At 45.0% G+C, this 25,654-nt stretch overlaps 1 protein-coding gene across 3 annotated transcripts in view; it reads left to right on the plus strand.

Moving 5' to 3' along the window:
- The first annotated feature begins 12,183 nt into the window (after window positions 1-12,183).
- Window positions 12,184-25,654, plus strand: part of IL21R (interleukin 21 receptor) — a 33,626-nt gene continuing 20,155 nt past the window's right edge. For 2 of the 3 annotated variants that reach the window (XM_047714230.1, XM_047714232.1), the window contains exon 1: window positions 12,184-12,727. The gene's annotated coding sequence lies outside the window, so the exon portion shown is untranslated. Of the gene's footprint in view, window positions 12,728-18,141; window positions 18,239-25,654 lie in introns of all 3 variants that reach the window. The other variant, XM_047714231.1, reaches the window with a different exon arrangement.

Consider the following 25,654-nt stretch of genomic DNA (forward strand, 5'->3'; position numbering starts at 1 on the left):
CTCCTCTCCCATGTCTTGGTGCAGAGGGAGTTGTCCAGTCCTCCTGGGGACCCACGCTTGCTCGCTGCTCTGCCCTCCCCTGGAGCTGTCTCGGTCTGCACTGCCTGGGTACCCAACACCAAGCCCGTGTTCCAGGCAGCAGCGAGTTGGGCTTTACCTATTTGATTCATTTTATCTCATTAGTTTATTGTATTATTATTTAGTGGCTTTAAACAACTGTTTTTCCACAGCTGTGGGTCCGGCATTTGGATGGGACGCAGCAGGGATCGAGTATCCCTTCTCTGTGATGTCTGGGACCTCAGCTGGGGAGATCTGAAGGCTGGGAGGGCGGGTAGTTAACAGCTGGAGGCTGGAGTCACCTCATAGTTCATTCGTCCGCTTATGGGACACTTGCGTGGGGGTGACTCCAAGACCAGGACAGTTGACCAGCGAGCCTGCCATGACTTCTCTGAGATGCGTGGCTTCCTCACAGCATGGCTGCCCCAGGGCATGGATGTCTTCCATGGCGGCTGGGAACACCCAACAGGTGTTCCAGAGTCTTTATTTGTTTATTGTTTGTTGTTTGTTGAGAGAGGGGGAGAGGGTCAGAGAGAGCAGAGAGAGAGAGAATCTTAAGCAGGCCCCACACCCAGCACGGGGCCAATGTGGGCCTCGATCTCCACCCTGAGATCACAACCTGAGCCACAATCAGATGTTTAACCTTCTGAGCACTTTTTTTAAAGCATAAAGTGCCTCCCTGTAAAGGTATGATTCTGAGAATGTACATGGCACTTTTACTCACATGACCTGATATTCTCACTTAATATATCATGCCTTTTGATTTTATTTATTTTTTAAAGGTATTTTATTTATTTATTTATTTGACAGAGATCACAAGCAGGCAGAGAGGCAGGCAGAGAAAAAGGAGGAAGCAGGCTCCCTGCTGAGCAGAGAGCCCAATGGGGGGCTCGATCCCAGGACCCTGGGATCATGACCTGAGCCAAAGGCAGAGGCTTAACCCACTGAGCCACCCAGGAGTCCCTGATTTTAAATAATATGGGCTATTTCTATTGTCACCAATGTTTATGGACAGATTATCCATTTTTAATATCTGCAGAGTATTCCATTTTATGGAGGCTTTATATATGATTAATTCAGTCCTCTTCTCCTGGTTCATTTTGACTTTTGTTGGTTTCTGGGGAATCCGATTGAGACACCCCTCATCCTCAAACAGCAATCAGTGTAATCAATGGCTGGGGTGGTGGGGTCTGGTCAGCCCACCAGGGAGCTTAATTTGGGGCATAAATTTACAAAATCCTAAGACATTCTTACCTTCTTTTTGAATAGCATAGCTACTGCTCCAGAGCCTGATATAAACCAGAGTCTTCCAGGTAGGATGATCATATCCCTTCTGTGTCATTTGTAACCAAGGGTATGATTTATTCATTTTTCCTTTATATCCAGCCATCACTCTTGAAATGAACCCAATGGGTCAAGATAACTGAGTGGAAAGATGGTTCCCAATCTCAGCCACATGTGTGTACAAGCCAGCCCTCCTGTCATGACCCTCTAGATGTTGCTTTCCTTTCTGGTGACTTCCTAGGGAACCACTTCCTGCCCTGCTTTGGCTGTGACCTCTAACAGACCATCAGATCCATCCGAGGAGCCCCACAATGTTGGACCTCAAAAGGGAAGGGATGAGAAAGGAAGGGTCTGAAATAAATTTTAAAAGACCTAAATAAGTGGAGGGCAAGTCCACGTGCATGAATCAAAAGACATATTTTTGAGGTAAGAAATCTCCCCAAATTGTGCTGCATAGATTCAACACAATCCTTGCAAAATTCATAGCAGGAATTTTCGCAGGAATTAATAAGCTAATCCTAAATTTTTTATGGAAATGCAAAAGACCCAGAATAGCCAAAACAATTCTAGAAAAGCAGAACAAAGTTGGATGACTTTCATTTCCCAGTTTCAAAATTTACTTTGAGGCTACAATTAAGATATTGTGGCACTGGCATATGGATAGACATAAAGTGATGAAACAGAACAGAGGGTCCAGAAATAAACCTACATATTTAGAGTCAATTAATTTTCAAAGTAAGTGCCAAGATAATTCAGTGGTGGGGGTGGGGGGGGAGGATAATCTTTTCAACATATCATGCTGGAACAATTAGATAGCCACAAGCAAAAAGATAAATTTAGGTCATTATCTCACACTGTACACAAAAAATTAGCTCAAAATAAATCATATTCTGAACAGAAGAACTAAAACAATAAAACTGATAGGAGAAAACATAAAAGCAAACTTTGGTATCTTGAGCTAGGCACAGTGTTCTTAAATATGGCATCAGAAGTGCAATTCACACACACACACACACACACACACACACACACACACACAGGTAAATTGGACTTCAATAAAACTTAAAATGTAGGAACTCCAACAATTAGTCTTTCCATTAAAGCAACCATTAGGCTGGCAGAAATAACAGAGTCAACTTTTTTGGCATTCTGGAATCTGATCAAAGCCATACAGCAGCTAGGGTAGTTTTTGAGGAAGAAAGAGATTGCTAAACTTTGGTTTAAAAAAAAAAATGTTGTGGCATTTTTGTTCATCTTTCTACCATCTCTCATTCCCCAGATCAGTGGTGGCTGTGGGAACAGTAGCTACATTCTTGGTGTCCCTTGCTGGTATCAGAAAGGGCAATGCTGACCTTGTTTTCAAAGAATTATAGTTGTGCATTTTTGATCTGGGTGGTAGTTTCCTGAGGCATTTGTTCAGGCATCCGTTTTGTCCCCATTAAAATTCTTCCAGGACTGGAGCTGCTTCCTAGTATCTGTAGAAATAATTTAAAGATATATACTATGCAACTGGGGCATGGAATGACGGACAGAGCCAATAGCGGGCCAGAAAACCTGGAAAGGAGGAGACTGAGGAGGAAGACACAAAATCTTTGCACGGCTTCCACCTGCACCAGAGAATCTGGAGTGCAATGCATATGCCCAGGGCCGAATTTATGCGCAAGAAAAAAAAAAAATCTAAGAGGGCCCTAGGTTTATACCCCCAACTGATCTTTGAGCTCTTCACAAATAGGTGAAAAGCTAAGCACAAAGCTAAGACAGAGTTGTAGACAGCTTGGCTAAATATTGAAGAAATGTCCCAGCTCAGAGCCAATCTATAAAGATTGAGAAAATACATTTTTTGTTTTGTTTTCATTATGGCTCCAGGTGTCCATGGATATCTCTATCAGATCATTAGCTGACTGGGGAGTAATGGAACAGAGACTTCAGTGAACATACATGACAAGGAATATAGTTTTGCAAAAAATAGTTTGGAAAAGTCACTAAAGGAATGGGTGTCTATGTCTCAGAGCAAACAACAAATCAACCCCTGTTGGGGCAGAAGGGCAGGAGAGAATCTGATTTCCAGAGTTATCACATTATAATATTCTAAATGTCCAGTTTTCAACAAAAACATATAAGGCATACAAAGAAACAGGAAAGCATGGTGCATTCACAAAAAAAAAAAAAAAAAAAAAAAAAGAAGGAAAGAAATGGACAGAACTGTCCATAAGGAAGTCCAGACATTGGACTTATTAGACAAAGATTTTAAGTCAGTTGTCTTAAATATACTCAGAGAACTAAAGAAAACCATGGATGAAGAACTAAGGAGAACCAGAATGATGTGTGATCAAAAAAAGAATATCAATAAAGAGATAGAAATTATGTAAGGGAATCAAAGAGAAATTCTGCAGCTGAAATGTAAATAATGAAATAAAAATTTTACCATGGGAGTTCAACATCAGATTTAATGCAGCCAGATGAAAGAATCGATGACTGGAAGATAATAAACTGTTATTACCCAGTTGGAAGTACGTAAGGCAAAAAGAATGGAGAAAAGTTAACAGAACCTAAGAGGCTTGTGGGCTACGATTACACGTACATCAACATTATGAGAGTCTCAGAAGCAAAGAAGGGGCCAGAAAAAAACATTTGAAGAAATAATGGCGAAAAATTTCCCAAATGTGAGGAAAAACATGAATCTACACAGCTGTGCAAACACAAAAGAAAACAGAAATAGAAGAATTGAGAATTTTAAAAAGGTATGCCTTATAAAACAATAACAAAATGGCAGTAAAGGGGGCTTCACTGCTAAGTTCTACCCAACATTTAAAGAATTAACTCCAATCTAAGAATAAATATTGTGAAAATGTCTATGCTATCTAAAGCAGTCTACACATTTAATGCGATTCCTATCAAAGTATCATCCATTTTTTTCAAAGAAACGGAACAAATAATCCTAAAATTTATATGGAACCAGAAAAGACCTCGAATAGCCAAAGGAATATTGAGAAAGAAAGCCAAAGTTGGTGGCATCACAATTCCGGACTTCAAGCTCTATTACAAAGCTGTCATCATCAAGACAGCATGGTACTGGCACAAAAACAGACACATAGATCAATGGAACAGAATAGAGAGCCCAGAAATAGACCATCAACTCTATGGTCAACTCATCTTCGACAAAGCAGGAAAGAATGTCCAATGGAAAAAAGACAGCCTCTTCAATAAATGGTGTTGGGAAAATTGGACAACCACATGCAGAAAAATGAAATTGGATCATTTCCTTACACCACACACGAAAATAGACAAAATGGATGAAGGATCTCAATGTGAGAAAGGAATCCATCAAAATCCTTGAGGAGAACACAGGCAGCAACCTCTTCAACCCCAGCCGCAATAACATCTTCCTAGGAACATCGCCAAAGGCAAGGGAAGCAAGGGCAAAAATGAACTATTGGGGTTTTATCAAGATCAAAAGCTTTTGCACAGCAAAGGAAACAGTGAACAAAACCAAAAGACAACTGACAGAATGGGAGAAGATATTTGCAAATGACATATCAGATAAAGGGCTAGTGTCCAAAATCTATAAAGAACTTAGCAAACTCAACACCCAAAGAACAAATAATCCAATCAAGAAATGGGCAGAGGACATGAACAGACATTTCTGCAAAGAAGACATCCAGATGGCCAACAGACACATGAAAAAGTGCTCCATATCACTCGGCATCAGGGAAATACAAATCAAAACCACAATGAGATATCACCTCACACCAGTCAGAATGGCTAAAATTAACAAGTCAGGAAACGACAGATGCTGGCGAGGATGCAGAGAAAGGGGAACCCTCCTACACTGTTGGTGGGAATGCAAGCTGGTGCAACCACTCTGGAAAACAGCATGGAGGTTCCTCAAAATGTTGAAAATAGAACTGACCCAGCAATTGCGCTGCTGGGTATTTACTCTAAAGATACAAATGTAGTGATCTGAAGGGGCACGTGCACCCGAATGTTTATAGCAGCAATGTCTACAATAGCCAAACTATGGAAAGAACCTAGATGTCCATCAACAGATGAATGGATAAAGAAGATGTGGTATATATACACAATGGAGTACTATGCAGCCATCAAAAGAAATGAAATCTTGCCATTTGCGACGACGTGGATGGAACTAGAGGGTATCATGCTTAGCGAAATAAGTCAATCGGAGAAAGACTACTATCATATGATCTCCCTGATATGAGGGAGAGGAGATGCAACATGGGGGGTTAAGGGGGTAGGAGAAGAATAAATGTAACAAGATGGGATTGGGAGGGAGACAAACCATAAGTGACTCTTAATCTCACAAAACAAACTGAGGGTTGATGGGGGGAGGGGGCTTGGGAGGGGGGGTGGGATTATGGACATTGGGGAGGGTATGTGCTATGGTGAGTGCTGTGAAGTGTGTAAACCTGTCGATTCACAGACCTGTACCCCTGGGGATAAAAATATATGTTTATAAAAAATAAAATTAAAAAAAATTTTTAAAAAAAGAATTAACTCCAATCCTTCTCAAACTCTTCCCCAAAATAGAAGAGGAGGGAACATTTCCTAAATCATTCTGTGATAAAGACACCAGAAGAAAAGAAAACTATGGATCATATCAAAAAATGAAACAAATAAAATTAATTTAGAGAAGAAAAGAAAGAAAAGAAAAGGAAGGGAGAAAGAGTGGCACCTGGGTGGCTCAGTGGGTTGAGCCTCTGCCTTCAGCTTGGGTCGTGATCTCAGGGTCCTTGGATGGAGCCCCTCGTCGGGCTTTCTGCTCAGCGGGGAGTCTGCTTCCCCCTCCCCCCACCCCACTTTCTCTGCCTGCCTCTCTGCCTGCTGGTGGTCTCTGTCAAATAAATAAATCTTTTTAAAAGAAGGAAGGAAGGGAAAGAGAGAGGAAGGAAGGAGGGAAGGATGGAAGGGAGGGAGTGAGGGAAGGTGGGAGGAAGGAAAGAAGAAAGAAAAAAGAAAGAAAAAAAAAGGAGTAAGGGAGAAAGAAGGGAGTGAGGGAGGAAGAAAGGAAGGAGGAAGGAAGGAAAAAAGGCAGGATGTAGGGAGGAAAGAAGGAAGAGAAGGAGGGAGGGGGAAAGAACAAATAGACAAATATCCTTTATGAACATAAATGCAAAATTCTCAACCAAATATTAGCAAACTGAATCCTATTGCATGTTAAAAGGATTATATTCCATGACCAAACAGGATTTATCCCAGGTAGGCAAGGGAAGTTCAACATAAGAAAGAGAATCAATGTAGCATACCACACTAAAAAAATTAAGGAGAAAAAACCACATGATCCTCTCAATTGATGCAGAAAAAGCACTTTTGTGAAAAACACCCTTTTGCAATAAAAACGCTCCACAAACTAGGAATAGAAGAGACATCCCTCTACATGATTGTTGTTATACATGAAAAAACCACAGCTACCATCACACTCAATAGAGGAAAGACTGGAGATTTTCCTCCTGAGATCAGGAGCAAGGATGCCCACTTGTACCACTGCTAGTCAACATTATACTGAAAGTTTTAGTCCGAGGATTCAGCAAGAAGAAGAAATTGGCAAGGAGGAAGTAAAGCTACCTCTATTTATGGATAACATAATACTATATCTAGAAAACACTTAAGGATCCACAAAGAAATTATTAGGGCTAGCAGATTCATTAAGCAAAAGGCCAGGGTGCCAGATCAACATAAAAACATTAGCTGTGTTTCTCTACCCTAGAACAATATGAAAAGGAAATTAAGAAAACAATTCCATATGCAATACCATTGAAAAGAATAAGATAGTTGGGAATAGATTTAACCAAGGAGGTGAAAGACATACACACTGGAAACTAAGAAACATTGCTGAAAGAAATGTAGGATATAAATAAATGAAAGAACATCCCATGTTCATGGAAGAATTAACACTGTTAAGGTGGGAATATTTTCAAAGTGACTTATGGAGTGAATGACATCCCTATCAAAACCCCAAAAGGCTTTGGTTGGCTCAAAAATGGAAAAGTTGATCCTAAAATTCATATGGAATTGGAAGGGACCCAAAACACCTGAAACAGTCTCTAAAAAGAATAACAAAGTTGGAGGACTCAAACTCCCAATTTCAAAACTTACCGCAAATCTACAGTAATCAAAACAGTGTGATACTGACATAGGGTAGAAACAGAGATTGGGGCATCTTGGTGGCTTAGTTGGTTAAGCAGCTGACACTTGATTTTGGCTCAGGTCATGATCTCTGGGTCCTGGGACAGAGCCTCATGTCAGGCTCTGTGCTCAGAGGGGAGTTGGCTTAAGGACTCTCTCTCTCTCTCTCCCTTTTCCTCTGCCCCTCGCCCCACTCATACACTTACACTCTCTCTCTCTCTCAAACAAATAATCTTAAAAAAAAAAAAAAAAGAAAGAAACAGATATCAATGGAATTGAATTGAGAGTCCGGAAATAAATCTATGCATAGATGGCCAATGATTTTTGACGAAGATGCTGAGACAATTCAATGGGAAAAGTGTGTCTTCAGCAAGTGATACTGGGACAACAGGCTATCTACACATAGAAGAATTCTCTCTCTGTCCCTTCCAGCCCCACTAGTCTGTGCTCTTTCTCTCTCTCTTAAAAAAAAAAAATATATATATATATAATAAAAAAAATGGGCAAAGCACTTGAATAGACATTTCCCCAGAAGAATACACAAATGACTACCAAGTAGAGGAACACCTGTTCAGCATCATTAGCTATTAAGGAAATGCAAAGCAAAACCACAACGAGATACAACTTCATACCCACTAGGATGTCAATAGTAAAAAAAAAAAAAAAAAAAAAAATGAGGGGCACCTGGGTGGCTCAGCGGGTTAATCCTCTGCCTTCAGCTCGGGTCATGATCCCAGGGTCCTGGGATAGAGCCCCACATGGGGCTCTCTGCTCAGTGGGGCGCCTGCTTCCCTCTCCCTCTCTGCCTGCCTCTCTGCCTACTTGTGACCTCTCTCTCTCTCTGTCAAATAAATAAAATCTTAAAAAAAAAAAAAAAAAAGGAAAAGGTAAGCGTTACCAAGGTTGTAAAGAAATGGAAATTTTCATACACTGTTGGTGCAGTTGCTTTGGAAAACAGACCATCAGCTCTCAATGAATTACACCTAGAATTATCAGAAGACCCAGCAATCCAATCCTGGGTATATATCCAAAAGATCTGAAAATGCATGTCTGTACAAAGATTTGCTTGGAGATGTCTGATGCAGTATTATCTATGATAAAGACAAAGTGACCATAATCCAAATGTCCATCAACTGATGAATGGATAAACCAAACGTGGCATGTTGATTGGATACATTGTTGCAAAATTCACATTACATTATAATACTATTATTGCAGTAGAATGTTATTCCGCAACACATAGGAATGAAATGCACACTACAACACAAATGAACCTCAAACACATTACACTAAGTAAAAGACACCAGACACAAAAGGCCACATGCAAAATTCAATTTATATGAAATACCCAGAAAAGGAAAAGGAAGTCAGTATAGACAGAAGGAAGATTAGCTGGGCCAGGAGGGGGAATGGGATTGATTACAGATGGACACAAGGGATCTGTCTGGAAATGTTCTAAAACTGGGTCAGGGATCTTTCTGGAAATGTTCTAAAACTGGGTCGTGGTGATGACGGAGTCTGAACTCCCTAAAAATCATTGATTTGTGCACCTTCAATGGCTAGAGTTTATGCTATGTAAATTATGCCTTTAATAAGGCTGTTAAAATAAAAATAAAAAAGAGGAAATGAGCTGAAGGAGGGGTTCTCTCAATTATTTTTTTCCCCAGTAGGTCTTTGGCTGAAATGCAAATTTAACCACTTCCTCCCCATTGACCAGCTCTGAATACTAGTGGGGGCTGGGATGGGTGTCTGGAGGTCTTATCACACCCTCCTTCTGGGACTTTGGGGGCCATGCTCGTAAGCTACACCCAGACCCAAAGAGCCCCTTCAAGGGACCCTTCCCTCAACACAGATCTAGATCTGAGGGGGGGTCATGGTCAACCCCATGGACAAGGCAGCTTCAGTTTCCACCTCCAAAATCATCTACTTTTTAAACACAAGGAGTTAAGTGACTTCCGCTGCACCTGACCTGCTCCCTAAGTCACCGCCCCGAGCACTTTCTTGAAAATGTACATTGGATTAAGCCACCCCTCTGATGAAAACCTTAGATGACTTCCCATATCCCTGGGAACCAAATCTACCTTCCTTGCCATCCTGCCAGGTCCCAGGCGGTGCACGCGCACTCTGTGACTTCTGGCCAGCCCCCTGTATTCCTTAGCTTGGTGGCTCTGCTCCACTGCACTGCTCCCAAGGTCCTGGAGCCAGCCCCATTCCTTCCTGCCTCAGTGCCTTTGTACTTGTAGTGCCTTCTGCCTAAAATGTTTCCACGACGGCTGGGTCCTTTCTGTCCTCCAGCCTGCCCCTAAATGTTCCTGCCTTGACCTCACATTGGTTTTCTATGACACTTAGTACACTTCACATTTCGTCTGTCCATTAGTTCTTTTTGTCTGTCTCTCTCCATTAGAATACAGGCCGCATGAGGGCTGTCACTTGTGTATATTTCTGTGGGGTACCCGGAGTACATAGCCAAGGGCTGGCTCAGTATTGTTGGGCAGAAGGCAGGGAGGGGGAGAGGGGCTGGCCTGCTGGGCGAGTGGATAGAAGAGTGGGTGTGTGGGTAGGTGGGTGAATGGGTGGGTGGAGAGAATGGTGGGGAGGCAGGAGGGATCGACTATCCTCGGGTTAACGTACATCCAGAAGCAGTGTAGTGAGCCATTAAGAATATATGCTTAGGAGCCCGAAGTCTGAGTTCAAATCCCAACTCTACCACTCACCAGCTGTGTGGCCTTGGACAAGTCATTCGCCCTCTCTGAGCCTCAACTTCCTTCTCTGTAAAATAGGGACGAGGACGATGATGAGGTTTTTCAAAAAGACTTATTTATTTATTTAGCCAGGCAGAGGGAGAGGGAGAATCTCCAGCAGACTCTGATCCGCACCCAATGTAGGACTTGATCCCATGACCCTGAGATCACCACCTGAGCCGAAACCAAAAGTCAGATGCTTAACTGAGTGTGTCACCCAGGCACCCCCAGTGATGAGTTTTGAGTGAGATGATACATCTTTAAAGGCTTTAAAAATCCTGGCACAGGGGCGCCCAGCTGGCTTAGTTGATGGAGCATGAAGCTCTTGATCTCAAGGTTGTGGGTTCAAGTCCCACGTTGGGGCTTTCATTTTATTAATAAAATTAAAAAGATTTTAAATTTTAAAAATGGGGTTTTATTTTTTAAGATTACTTAAAAAATAAAATAAAAATTTAGAAAAAGAAAACAACCCCGACACAGAGTCATCTCAGCAAATTTTAGCTCCATTGTACTTCTCCTTGATCATTCAACCACCCAGATTCCTCTGCAACAGTATCATAAAACTCACCCTGAAGATCAAGAGAAAGAAAAGAAAAACAAAAGCTGGCTTCCTCCCAGCACTGGTTCTCTGGAGAACAAGAGATATTTCAGCAGTGAGGGAGAGAATTTCGATAGGGCAAACATCCTTCAAATCAGCCACAGGGGAATTTGTATCAAGTTCCTCAAAAACAGCTAGAAAAGGGGAAAAAAAAATAGAAGAAATAGTAGCAAGATGCTTTCTCTTTTCCTTTGGAGCACTCATGTGGGTTAGCTGTAAATTGTTTCCCAAAAATGAGTCAGCTGGGGAGAGATGGCTCGCACGTTTGAGCCAACCTGTATCATCCCAATGGTGCAAATGAGTCCCCATCCCCCCCGTAACATTTTGTCCTGGTTTGGCCCCATTTTCACAGCCTGGTGCAGGCTTAGGAATGAGATAACCCCAGGATCCAATCCCCACATGGCACTTCTTAGCTTGAAGTCACTTCTGAGCTAAGAAGCTTCTTAGCCTCTTAATGATGTTTCCTTTCTCTGAGCTTTGTTTTCTTCATCTGTAAAATGGGAGAACAGTCTTGTTTGCCTCAGAGGGTTTGTGGGATAAAATGAGATCGTGTAGGTGCTTTAAAAATGCAAGATCGTAACAGTAGTGATGGTAGTTAAGTTCTCTTGCTCGCCCTCTGAGGTGGCTGGGTATGAGTTTGCTGGATTTTCTCTCCTGATGTCTTAAATATCCGCCAGAGAGAAACATCTAACCCTTTCATGGGCCCCTCTGGCTTGTCAGCAGGATGAAAACTCTTTTGGGAATTTCTTTTATCATGTGCTCAAAAAAGGCTGCCCTCTCCTCTGGGCTAGATGTCTGCGCTTGACATCTGGGGGAGAGGAAGCACTCGGAGAGGTGATGTGAGGTGCCCGAGGGACTGTCTTCTCAAGGGCATGGAGTCAGGGTCCTGCTCCCTGCAGCCCTGGAGCAGGAAGCTAGATTCAAATGAAAGGGAGTCAGGGGAGTCTGGGATGGAGTTCCAAGTTCAGACCCCTCCTGTGCCAGGCAGGCAGTGTGCCCACGTGAAGCATGGGACCTCTTCGAGTCTCTGCCCTGGGCCCTCGGTCTTCTCTCTGAGCTGAGAGTTGGGCTCTGAGGACCCCCGGGGACTCCCTGGGTCCCCTTACACCACCCCTGCACCCCTCTGAGCCTTGGCGTCCACATCTGCCTGCCTCTCTCATAGGTCATGACCGTGAGGCATCGAGGCCTCGTGGTGGCCCCAAATGTCTTACTAGCAGGTGACCTTTGGTAATCAGAGCGCTCTGCCTGGGGCGCGGCCCCCTCCCACTGCTTTCTCACTCCCCTGGGGCGGGGCCAGCGGCTCTGTGGGCGGGGCCTGCGGGGAGCGGCTCACCACATCCTCCTCTTCCTCTCGCCCTGCACACGAGGCCGGGGAGGCAGCTACACTCTGACAAACCCACCCGGGCCTCTCTGCCGAGTGAACCACGGGCTCCGGGGTCTGACTGTTTGCTGGCTTCTCCCTGAGCGGGACTGACAGCCACAGACCGTCTGTCTGCCTGCCGGCCTGGCCACCAGCCGCTTTGCTTGACTTCCCCCATCTGTCTGTCTGCCTGCCTGATCAGCCCTTGTCGCCGTGTGTCCCCTCCCTGGTGCAGCCGATTGGTCTCTTACCTCAGCCTTTGCCTTCTGATCTCTCTGAGATGTGACGGGCCTTTGCCCCATGCTGGCTCCCTCTGTGTGGCCCGCCTGCCTGGAGCCTGGCTGCCATCCCTCAGGGTGACAGGTCCTATGCTTGTCTGGCTGGTGACTCCGGGCCAGGCTGTGGATCCCCACCCACTAACCCTGCCTGTTCCTGCTAACTCTCGTCCCCCATCCCCACGCGGAGCCTAGCTGCCACCCCCTGGGAGCCCACTGGATTGCCCTGAGCACACAGAATGGATTTCTGAGGGAGAAGCTGGAACAGCAGGTAACAGCTCCAACCATTGTCTTCTGTGGGGACCTGGCATCTTCTCTGCCCGAGGTGGGAGGTCCTGGAGGGGTTTCACCCTCATCACAGCTGGGAGAGTGAGACCAGCAGGGTTGGGGCTGAAGTCTTCTGTTGTGCACCCACAGGATGACCACAGGGTCTTTCTGTGGATCTGCAGGGGGCCTGGAGGTAGGGACATGGCTGAGAGGACCCCCTGAGCTGTCTGTGGAAACCAGCCTCCAGAAGGGAGGGGTTGGGGAAGGAAAGCCGATCCCAAACATGGTTTTGGGCAGCTGAGGAGGGCAGAGTGGGTACGGGTGAAATGATGGCATGGCACGGCACCTCTAGGGGGCCCAGTTTGGGGGAGGAGGGGTAGAGATTTTGGACCGGGTTCCATGTTTTAGCTATTTTATGTCATCGAACCCCTCAAAACGGGTTGGTGTACCCATTTCATAGAGAAAGAATGAGGTCTGGATCTGAGAGGCAGAGCGATTTTCCCAAGGTGACTCACCCGTGCGTAGAGGGGTGGGCAGGCAACTCGGAGGCTGGCCTTGTCCTCCATACTGTCTCTTTCTCATGAAAGCCCAGGGGATGGACCCACGGAGGAGAGGGGAGCTGGGGGCAGGGGGCGGTGGTGAGGCTGAGCCTGGAAGCATGGGTTGAATAGTGACCTGTGGAAAGGAGGGGAGGGAAGGAACAGACAGACACTTTCCGGGCAGAGCAGGGCAGAGCAGTGGGGGAGTGAAGGCTTCTGGTGGGGATGTTGGACCTGCGGAAGGAATGGTCAGTGCTGCTCAGTGGGAGCAGGGACCCAGGGCAGGGGACATTAAAAAGCAGGGGCTGCTCCTGGGAAGACATCTGCGTTCCCCTGGGGGAAAAGAAGCATGGGGATTTTAGAAGCGCATGGTGGAGTGGGGGTGGGGAGGTGGAAACCTGGCGGGTTCAAAAGCCAGCCACGCGACTCCCTAGCTGGGTGAATGCAGGCAAGTCTCTGGGCTTCATCCAGCCTTGTGGAGTCTCAGTTTTCTCATCTGTAAAATGGGGATGAAACATTTCTATTCTTGTGGGACTAGTTGTGAGGATTGGAGGGCATAAGAACATAAAAGATGGAAGTCTGCCCAGGAAGGCAGCCTGTAACCACAAGGAACCTGGAGCCCATGGCAGAGAAGGGCCAGTCTCCAAGAGCGGAAGAGGGTGCAGAGACATATTCAAGAACCTGCAGTCTTTCCTCCTGCAGCCTCTATGGTTCTGTTGTTTCCCCAACCCCAGCCCCCGCCTTAGGGCTCAGCACGCTGCTGACACCTGAGGATCTCCCACTATCCTTACATCAGCTGAGGCCGAGAGCCTCATTCTGCCCATTTCACAGATGAGAAGATTGAGGATCCCAGGTCACCTGTGGCCATGAGATGCGGAGTTACGTTTGGTCCCCCGGTCTACTTGACGGCAGGGCCACACATTCCGGGCAGGGTCGCATAGAAGCAAGACTCTCAGCCTTGAGGGCCCTTCTGAGAGGGGGTTGGGCAGGCTTCAGAGGGACAGCCCAGATCACCTGCTCCCTGTGGTGGGCTCAGCAGAGTCCTACCCACTCCATACCTGGCACGGTGTCTGGAATCCTCACCATCCCACAGGGAAGGGAAAATCCAGGGCCAAGAGAGGTGGGGGGAACAAGACAAGGGCCAGGCCCTGGGATCCCACCTGCCCAGTGAGGGGTGGAGGTGGGGGTTGGAGGCCATAATGGGCTTGCGGGGCAGTGGGTGTGGGCAGGGGGAGGAAGTGGAAGGAGGCAAAGGCACCAGAGGCTTTGGGAGGCACCACTTTTCTTCCTGGTGCCTGAAAAATGAATGAATGAAAGGAAGAAGGCATCCTTGACTCAAGGGAGGAGAGCTAGTGCCTTCGAAATGTGTGCAGGCAGGAGTGATGGCTGGGAGGTCCCCGTGGTCGGGTCAGGGGCGCGGGACCCCGGGGTACCAGCCACACCGCTGGTGGGATTTGGGCCTATGGAGTCAGCCAGGACGAGACAGAGACCCAGATTCACCCCATGGTTCCTGTGTGACCTTGAGTGAGCCACACAACGTCTCTGAGCCTCCCTTTCCCCATCTGTAACATCCATTTCCGGTTTGTTGTTATTCTACGTGTGTTTTTTTAAGCATCTGCTCTTGTAGCAGGCACTGTCCCAGGTCCTGGGGAGTCAGTGGCGCAGACGCACAGGGCCAACGCTGTGAGGAGGGGAAGGGGGCTCAGCCCTGGCTCACAAGAAATAGTAGCAATTATGTTTTACATGAAATGTTGCTGGTAATAGCCGTCTTGTTATTCGCCAGAACACAGGGCATGGTGTCTGGCTCATGCTAAGCCCTCGGGGAGCGCAAGTTCTTATGGTGATCCTACTCTCCCTTTCACAGCTGGGGAAACTGAGGCTCAGAGAGGGGTAGGGTTTTCAGGGTCACCCAGGGAGGCTTTCACAAGCAGAGGGAAGGCGGCTGTGAAGACAGGAGGAACAAACCCTTCAAGGAGGAGTGTCATCTGCTTCTCCCATCTTTGCCAAAATGGGGGGGTGGGGCCCCTCTCTGCCACCCCCCGCCGGGCCCCACCTCCACCCCACCCCCAGCTCACAGGTGCCACCGCCCCCACTCCTTGCTTTGGCGTCTGGCCAAAGGGACTTTTTACGACAGCTCATATGCAAGATCTGAGTAAACTTGGAACTTCTGAAACGTCCTGAGAATATTCCCCAGGGTGCAGGCAGGGGCCCCCCGTGAGGTCCCCCAGTGGCTGGGACACATGCTGCAGGGGCCTAGCCTGCTGGTCCCCCCAGCCCCCAAGAAGGGTCCAGCTACCTGAATGATCCCCAGCCTGGCTCCCTGCTCAGGCGCTGGTCCTTCCTCACTGAGTGACCATAGGCAAGGCGCTGAACCTCTCTGGGCTTCTCCTTTCCTCATCTGCCAAGAGGGCTTGAGGATGTAGATTGGGACCAGGGACTGCAGGCTTCTCCAGTAGGAATCCATAACACTCAGCCCACTTGGCTAGCCTGAGGGCAGGCTGGCGGGGTCCTGCTGGGTTGGGGTGGAGGGAATAGAAGGCAGGCTGCCAGCCCTGTCCCAACCCCCCACCTCGCGGCCGCAAGCATTCCTTCTTCCTCTGCCTTCCAGTTAGCCCGTCCTGGTCTGGGGGTGAGGGGGCTGGAGGGAGGGGTGTCTAGAGGAGCCGAGAGGGGCTATGCAGGCTGGGAGAAGTCCCCGTAGGAAAGGCTTGTTCAGGCTAGGGAGGGAGAGACAGACAGATGTCACAGGCTGAGGTTGGGATAGGACATTCCCCTCGTGTTCAACCTCTACTGACTAAGCTCTGACCCCACGGTCCTGGCTCACCAGAGCTCAGACACCCACAATCCACCCCTTGCCACTGGCAAAATAAAAAAAAAAAAAACACTTGTAAGAAGCAAGTAACCTTCCCCACATACCTGCAGTATGCCCGCCTCACACTCCCTCAGCCAGGCCAGGGCACTGCCCCATTCTATAGGCGAGGAAAACTGAGCTCCAAACAGAGGGAGAGATACGCCTAAGGGTCCACTATGGGTTAGTGGGAGAGCCTCCTTTCTGATCGAGGGCTACCAGGCTGATTCTTCCCCAGCCTGAGAGCTCTTGCTTGGCTAAGAAGTTTCTGTGTGACCCCAGGCAGCCCACCGTCCCTCACTAAAAGTTCCTGTTACTATTCTGATGACAGCAGTCATGATTGCTCAGATCCTTGGAGCTGAGGGTGTTGCTTGGGGTGGAGGGAAGTTCCCGAGGACTGTGTGTGATGGAGCTGATGGGGAAACTGAGGTCTCTCGGTGGGAGTGGGGGGCTGCCTGTGGGCCTTCTCCTTGTATGACTGAACACAGCAATTCTTTTTTTTTTTTTTTAAGATTTTATTTATTTTTTTGAGAGAGGGAGAACAAGCAGTGAGGATGGGCAGAGGGGAAGAGAGAAAGAGAGAGAAAAACAGACTCTCTTCTGAGCAAGAAGCCTGATGCTGTGGGGCTCGATTCCAGGACCCGAGCCAAAGGCAAACACTTAACCAACTGAAGCACCCGGGCGCCCCAGGACACAGCAGTTCTTAGCTTTGTCCGTTCATTCACCATTCCCCTAGTTACTCACTGAGCACCTGCTGTGCTCCAGGGCCCACTCCACGCAATAGGGATACTTTCTTTTGTGAGTGAAACAGACAAATTTCCCTGCCTCTGGGAGCTCATGCTCCATGATGGAGACAGATCATAAACACAAACACTTACTAAACTAATTCCAATGTCACAACTGCGAGGAAGGAAGCAAAGGGATGTGTGGCCCAGAGAATTGCAGAGGACACGTGGTGATTGCCTCTTTGAGAAGGCGACATAGAAGTCGAAATCAGAGGATGAGAAAGCAAAGAAGCACAAGGAAAAATGTTCTAGACAGAGGGAATGGCATGTGCAAAGGTCCTGTGGTAGACCAGTGAAGCTTTTATCCTTATCAAGTACATCAAGATCCTCAGTGCACCAAATTTAAGAAAGAGGAGTCAAGAAGAATAACATTGACTAAAACCCATTGCATGGGTTTTAACATTGAAAGTAGGCTTCAAAATCCATTATGATAGAAAGCGTCTGCTTTCATTTAGTCAGTCATGTAACAGAAGCTTTGTGCATCTGCTGGGTGTCAGGAGCTGGTTAACCACTGGCGATTCAGCAGTAACCAAGAGACACATGGTCCCCGCCGGGCTGTTGGTCAGAATGCTGCTGAAAACACCCCGAGCAGTGTGCTCTGGTGGAGGGATAGACCCCAGAGGAAAGAGTGACTCATACTCTTTGTTCGGAGAGCTTGAAGACTGACAGAAGAGACGTCATTTGAACTTGATTTTGAAGACTGAGTGGGAGGCTGGCTGGCCACCACAGGGAGTTCTGGTGGCTGAAAGGACACGTGCTAAGGTGTGGAAGCGGGGTGAACGGGGACGTTGGGGAAATTGTCGGGCATCTGGTGTACCTAGAGTCCAGGATGGGTCCTGGAGGTCAGAGGGAATGTTGGGGGCCAGATCCTGAAATGTCTTGAATGCTAGGCGAAGGGATTTGAGGTCTTCTCTGAAGGGCAGTGGGGAGGCACAGAATGACCCAGTGGGGTGAGGACTGGGTTGGAGGTGCCCCAGCTGGACACTGGAGAGATCAGGGAGGAGACAAGCAGGAAGGCAGGTGGGCAGAAGTCCCTGAAGACCAGGGGTAAACTGGGAGCCCTTTCTTCTGAGTTCCCTCTTGGGAAGTCCCTCAGTCTTGACACTTCCCCTTCTGGCGACCTATTGGCTCTTGTTTCTGGCATGGCTGGGGAGTCCCTCTTCACCCACCTCATTTCTTCTTGGTCCCTGTGGGAAACAGGCCATTTTGTTTTTACCGCACTCCTGCCTTACCTTTCACTTTCAAGGCCCAATCCCCGCCCAAGTCCCACTGGAGATGATGATTGACCTGACACACTCAACATTCCTGTTCCTGAATCATCCTTGAGGGAAAGAAGACACAGGGTAACCAAAACTTGGGTTCTTTCCAGTTTGGGGTGGTTGTAAATAGGCTGCTGTGAATGCCTCGGCACACGTCTGCTTATGTACAGATGTATGTGTTTCTCTTCGATGTGTGGCCTGGAAGTGGGATTCTGTTCAGCAGAAGTGTTCCAAACAGTTACACACGGAGAATAAATTTGCATTTTCTTGATGAGTCATGTTTTTAAGCACCTTTTACTATGTTTCTCAGCTATTTGGATGTCTTCTTTGGTGAAATGTCTCTTTAAGCTTTTCATCCCTCTTTTCAAAATTGAGTTTTGTGTTGCTTATTGTTGTTTTGTAGGAGCTCTTTATATATGCTGGGTACAGATATAGATTTAGATATAAATTTTATGTATATTACAGATATATATAAAATCTATATATAACATATTTTATACTTTTATATATATTATGTATATTATAAATAACTATATAAAATATAGGGATTGCATATAGTTATATAAAAGAAACACACAGACACAGATTTATAGAAACAGATACAATCTCTTCCCATTTCAGTTTCTTTTCTATCTTCTTAATGAAATCTTTTGGTGGACAAAAATTTTTAATTTTAATGAGGTTCAATCTATCAGACTTTTTCTTTACAGCTCAAGCTTTCTATGTGCTGTTTAAAAAGTGTTGTCTGCCCTAAGGTCATGAAAATATTATCCTCTGGTTACTTCTAGGAGCTTTATTGTTTTACCTCTGACATAAAGTCCACAAAATATCTGGTTGGTTTTTATGTGTGTGATGTGAAGCGGAGGGTCAAGATTTCTTTTTTCCCATATGAATATCCAATTAATCTTACCATCTTTTTTTAATTTTTTTAAATCATGCTTTCCCCCATGACTTCGCAGTAGAGCCTTTGTTGAAAATCAAGTGAGGATAAGTGAATCTATTTCCGACCTCAGTTCTTTTCCATTGCAACAATGTTTATTTTTCCTGGCAACAATGCCATATTATTTGTCTGAATTCATCTCAGTTCTTTGCATTTCACTATACATTTTCACACCGGCTTGTCAGTTTCCACCAAAGGAAATTTTGCTGGGGATTTTCTTGAAACTTGAGATTTCTTTGAAACTTCAGTTCTATTTGGGGAGAACAGACATCTTTAAAATATGAAATTTTCTAATTCATGAACATGCATGTCCATCTATTTACTTGTCTCTAAAAATCTATCTTACTGGCATCTTGTAGGTCTGTGCAGAGGTCCCGTGCATCTTTCACTAGACCTCATTAGAGCATTTGATTTTTTTATGCTAATGCAAATTGTATTATTTTTAAGTTTTCATGCTTGTTCTTGGTATCTAGAAATACAATAGATTTTCTTCACACTTTATTAACTTTGTTAGCTCGCTCTTTCTTTCTTTCTTTCTTTCTTTCTTTCTTTCTTCCTTTCTTTCTTTCTTTCTTTGACAGAGAGATCACAAGTAGGCAGGCTGGCAGAGAGAGAGGGGAAAGCAGGCTCCCCGCTGAGCAGAGAGCCCGATGCGGGGCTCGATCCCAGGACCCTGGGATCATGACCTGAGCCAAAGGCAGAGGCTTTAACCCACTGAGCCACCCAGGCGCCCCTAGCACATTTTTTCAAGCTGGAGTTCCAGATTTAGGATGAAATACCTGTGAAACCCAGTTCACTTCAACTGACCACCAGTGGGAGACTTCCTACCTTTGCTTTTACAATGTTTGAGACCCCTTCATCTGCTAATCTCATGAGTGCAAGGCAGAGCAAACCCAGCTGGGGACTTCATTAGCTAGTAAATATTTTTTTCTCCTCTTAGCAAGTTTTGCAGGGACAATACAGAATCGTACAGTATTGCCAAGTGTATGCACCGTATTGTACAGCCGATCTCTGAAACTTCTTCACAACAGAAATTTCATACCCATTGAACAACTCCCCGTTACCCCCTCCCTCCATCCTCTGAAAACCACCATTCTACTTTCTGTTTCTGTGAGTGTGATGACTTCAGATATGTCATGTAAGTGGAATCGTACAATATTTTCTTTTAGTGATTGGCTTCTTTCACGTAGCAGAAAGCCCTCAAAGTTCATTCATGTTGTAGCGTTCTTTCTTTTTAAGGCTAAATAATCTTACTCTGTATATATGTATGCATTTCCTTTATTCATTCGTCGGTCGGTGAGTTTGGGTTGCTTATGCATCTTGACTGTTACTACTGACACTGCAGTGAACATCGATGGGCAAATATCTATGAGATCCTGTTTCCAATTCTTTTGGTAATCCACCCAGAAATGTTACCCAGCAACACAGTGTTTCCCTTTTAATTTTTTTTAAGATTTTATTTATTTATTTGACAGACAAAGATCACAAGTAGGCAGAGAAGCAGGCAGAGAGAGAGAGAGGGAGGAAGCAGGCTCCCCACCAAGCAGAGAGCCCAATGCGGAGCTCGATCCCAGGACCCTGGGATCATGACCGGAGCTGAAGGCAGAGGCTTTAACCCACTGAGCCACCCAGGCGCCCCTCCCTTTTAATTTTTTGAGTAACCTCCATACTGTCTCCCATCGTGGCTGCACCATTCAGTAATTCCACAAACAATGCATAAGGGATCCAGGTTTTCCACACTCTCACCAATACAATATCCATCCTCATACGTCGGAAGTAACAACTCATTGTGGTTTTGATTTACGTTTCCCTGATGATTAGTGATGTCGCGTATCTTCTCATACGCCTGTTGGCCATCTTCTCAATCTTCTTTGGAGAACTATCTCTTTAAGACCTTTATCTATTTTTCTTTTTATTTATTTATTTTTAATGTAAATTTGAGCAATTAATTAACCTGCCATGTTACAGGGGCAAAGTTTAGTGATTCATCAGCCGCGTATAACACCCACTGCTCATTCCATCAAGTGGCCTCCTGAAGCCTGTCACCCAGTTACCCCATCTCCCCCCACCCACCTCCCCTCCAGTAACCCACTGTTTGTTTCCTATAGTTAACAGCCTCTTGTGGTTTGTCTCCCTCTCTGACTTCATCTTATTTTGTTTTTTCCTCCCTTCTTCTACATTCATCTGTTTTGTTTCTTAAATTCCACATATGAGTGAGATCATATGAGAATTGTTTTTCTCTGATTGACTTATTTTGCTCAGCATAATACTCTCTAGTTCAGGGGCGCCTGGGTGGCTCAGTGGGTTAAGCCGCTGCCTTCGGCTCAGGTCATGATCTCAGGGTCCTGGGATCGAGTCCCGCATCGGGCTCTCTGCTCAGCAGGAAGCCTGCTTCCCTCTCTCTCTCTCTCTGCCTGCTTCTCTGCCTACTTGTGATCTCTGTCTGTCAAATAAATAAATAAAATCTTTAAAAAAAAAATACTCTCTAGTTCATCCACGTCTTTGCAAATGGTAAGATCTTCTTTCTGAAGGCTGAGTAATAGCCTTCAGAATATATGTGTGTGTGTGTGTGTGTGTGTGTGTGTGTGTATACACACACACACCAGATTTTCTTTTTTTTTTTTAAAGATTTTATTTATTTATTTGACAGACAGAGATCACAAGTAGGCAGAGAGGCAGGTAGAGAGAGAGGGAGTCGGAACCAGGCTCCCTGCTGAGCAGAGAGCCCAATGCGGGGCTCGATCCCAGGACCCTGGGATCATGACCTGAGCCAAAGGCAGAGGCTTTAACCCACTGAGCCACCCAGGCACCCCTACCACATTTTCTTTATGCACTCATCTGTCGATGGACATCTGGGCTCTCCTTTACCCACGTGTCCATCAAGCTATTTGTTTTGTTTTGTTACTGGATTGTAAGAGTTCTTCATATCATCTGAATATATTCAATATTTGGTTTTTGAAGATTTTTGACATCCTGTAGGTTGTCCTTTCACCCTATTGACTGCTTCCTGTGCTGCGCGGAGGGACTTAATGCAGCCCTGTGTGCCTGCATTTGCTTTATGGTCTGTGCTTTTGGCGTCCTATCCAAGAAAGAATTGCCAAGCCCAGTGTTCTGAAGTGTTCCCTTATGTTTTCTTCTAGAAGTTTCATAGTTTCAAGTCTACATTGAGATCTTTAATCCCATTTTAAGCTAATTTGTGTGTATGATATAAGAGTCTGTGCTCATTCTTTTTCATGTGGATTTCCAGGTTTCCCAACACCATCTTACCTTTGGGATATCATGGTATTTTAATTTTGCATACAGTTTAAACTTCATAAGACATTGTCATTATTATTATTTTAAGCAATTATTATTCATTTATATTTTTCATATTCTCTACTGCTTTTATTCCTTCTCATAGTACCTTACTTTCCAACTGGTGTTATTTTTCTTTTGCCCCAAAAACTCACTTTAATGTATCTTTTGATGTAGTCTACTAGCAACAATTTCTCTCTGCTTCTTTTTTTGGTCTGGAACATATCTTTATTTTGCCTTTATTTTAAAAAGTGTAATTAATTCACCTACCATGCAATCCACTTTTCAAAAGCATACCGTTACGTGGTTTTTGGCATATTCACAACGTTGGGCGACCATCACCCTTGTTAACTACAGAACATTTTCATCACTCCAAAAAAAAAAGGCCCAACCCACCATTCCCCCTCCTTTCAAACTCCAGCTCCCGTTAACCACCCATCTACTTTCTGTCTCTATGCATCCGCCTGTTCTAGAAATTTCATATAAATGGAGTCATGCAATATGTAGATTTTGGGTCTAGCTTCTTTTTTTTTTTTTAAGATTTTATTTATTTATTTGACAGAGGGAGATCACAAGTAGGCCAAGAGAGAGAGGGGAAAGCAGGCTCCCTGCTGAGCAGAGAGCCCGATGCAGGACTCAATCCCAGGATCCTGGAATCATGACCTGAGCCGAAGGCAGAGGCTTAACCCACTGAGCCACCCAGGCGCCCCAGGTGTCTAGCTTCTTAACCTTAGCATAAATTTTCAAGATGCGCCTGTGTTGAAGCATCGATCGGTATGATCCACTCATCCGTATAACTGGATAATATTCTGTTCTATGGATATTCTATGTTTTGTCCATTCAGTTGGTGGACACTGGGACTGGTTCCAGTTTGGAGATATTATGAATAATGTCGCTATGAATATTCGTGTGCAAAGATTTTTTTTTAAATGGAGATATATTTTCAGTTATTTTCACTATATACCTAGAAGTCAAATTGCTTGGTCATGGGCTAACACTATATTAACTTTGTGAGAAACTACAAAATTGTTTCCCATAGCAAATGTACCATTTTACATTCCCATCAGCAATGTATAAGGATTCCAGAACCCTACATCTTCACCCACTTTTTATTTTTCTATTTTTAAAATAGCCATCTAGTGGGTTAGAAGTGATCTTTATCTGCATTTCCCTAATCAGTAATGATCATTAGCACCTTTCCGTGTGTTTATTGGTTATTGGTATATCTTTTTGAAGAAATTTCTATTCAAATATTTTACACATTTAAAAATCAGCTCGTCTAGGGGCGCCTGGGTGGCTCAGTGGGTTAAGCCTCTGCCTTTCGCTCAGGTCATGATCCCTGGGTCGTGGGATCGAGCCCCGCATCGGGCTCTCTGCTCGGTGGGGAGCCTGCTTCCCCCTGCCTCTCTCTCTCTCTCTCTGCCTTTCTCTCTGCCTACTTGTAATCTTTGGTCTGTCAAATAAATAAATAAAATCTTTAAAAAAAATTAGCTTGTCTTTAAATCTTGAGTTGTAAGAGTTCCTTATATATTCTGATACAAGACCTCTTACGAATATATAATTAAAAATATTTCTTCTCGGGGCGCCCGGGTGGCTCAGTGGGTTAAGCCTCTGCCTTTGGCTCAGGTCACGATCCCAGAGTCCTGGGATCGAGTCCCACATCAGGCTCTCTGCTCAGCAGGGAGCCAGCTTCCCCCTTCTCTCTCCACCTGCCTCTCTGCCTACTTGTGATCTGTGTCTATCAAATACATAAATAAAATCTTTTAAAAAAAATTTCTTCTCATTCTGTATATTGCGTTTTTCCTTTCTTGGTCATGTTATTTGATGCACAAAAGTTTTAAATTTTGAAATAGTCCAATGTATTTATTTTTTTCGTTTGGTTCTTGTGCTTTTGGTGTCATTTCTAAGAAACGACTATGTGATACAAGGTCACAGAGGGTTAGAGCTGTATTTTATGTTTAAAGTTTAATATTTCTACCTCTTACAGCTAGGTCTTTTTTTTTTTTTTTAAAGATTTTATTTATTTGACAGACAGAGATCACAAGCAGGCAGAGAGGCAGAGAGAGAGAGAGAGGAGGAAGCAGGCTCCCCGCGGAGCAGAGAGCCCGATGTGGGGCTCGATCCCAGGACCCTGGGATCATGACCCGAGCCGAAGGCAGAGGCTTTAACCCACTGAGCCACCCAGGCGCCCTACAGCTAGGTCTTTAATCCATTTTGAGTTAACTTTTGTATATGGTGCGAGATAGGAGTCCAACTCCATGCTATTGGATGCAGATATCCAATTGTCTCCAGACCATTCATTTTTTTTTTAAGATTTTATTTATTTATTTGACAGACAGAGATCACAAGTAGGCAGAGAGGCAGGCAGAGAGAGAGAGGAGGAAGCAGGCTCCCTGCTGAGCAGAGAGCCCGACGTGGGGCTCGATCCCAGGACCCTGGGACCATGACCCGAGCCGAAGGCAGAGGCTTTAACCCACTGAGCCACCCAGGTGCCCCCATACCATTCATTTTAAAGATTATTTCCCCTCCATCAAATTATCTTGGCAAATATCAGCTTAACGTAAATGTGTGAATTTTGACTTTGAATTTGATTCCATAGATCTATATATAGGGTAGTACCATACTGTGTCGATTACTATAGCTTTGTAGTAGACTTTGAAATGGAGAAGTCTGAGTCCTTCAACGTTGTTCTTCTTTTTCAAGATTATTTGGTCTATTCTGGCTCTTTGCATTTCTATATGAGTTTTAGGATCAGCTTTTTAACTTCTGCAAAAGAGCCAGCTGGGCTTTTGATAGGGATCACTTTGAATCTGTAGATCACTGGGGAAGACATCCTAACAATACTGTATCTTCCAATCCATGAACATGGGATAGGCTTCCATTTATTTGGGCCCTCTGTCATTCTTTCAAAAATGCTTAGTAGTTTTCAGGATACACGTCTTACCATTTGTTAGATTTCTATTTCATTATTTTTGATATTATTGTAAATGAAATTCTTTTTTTTTAAAGCTTTTTTAAAAAAGATTTTATTAAGGAGGGTATGTATTGCATGGAGCACTGGGTGTGGTGTATAAACAATGAATCTTGGAACACTGAAAGATAAAATTAAATTAAAAAAAGATTTAATTTATATATTTGTCAGAGACAGAGAGAACACAAGCAAGGGGAGTGGCAGGCAGAGGGAGAAGCAGGCTCCCCGCTGAGCAGGGAGCCCAATTTGGGACTTATTCCGAGGACTGTGGGATCATGACCTGAGCTTAAGGCAG

The sequence above is a fragment of the Lutra lutra genome, chromosome 18, assembly GCF_902655055.1.
Source record: "Lutra lutra chromosome 18, mLutLut1.2, whole genome shotgun sequence".
Taxonomy (NCBI): Eukaryota; Metazoa; Chordata; class Mammalia; order Carnivora; family Mustelidae; genus Lutra; species Lutra lutra.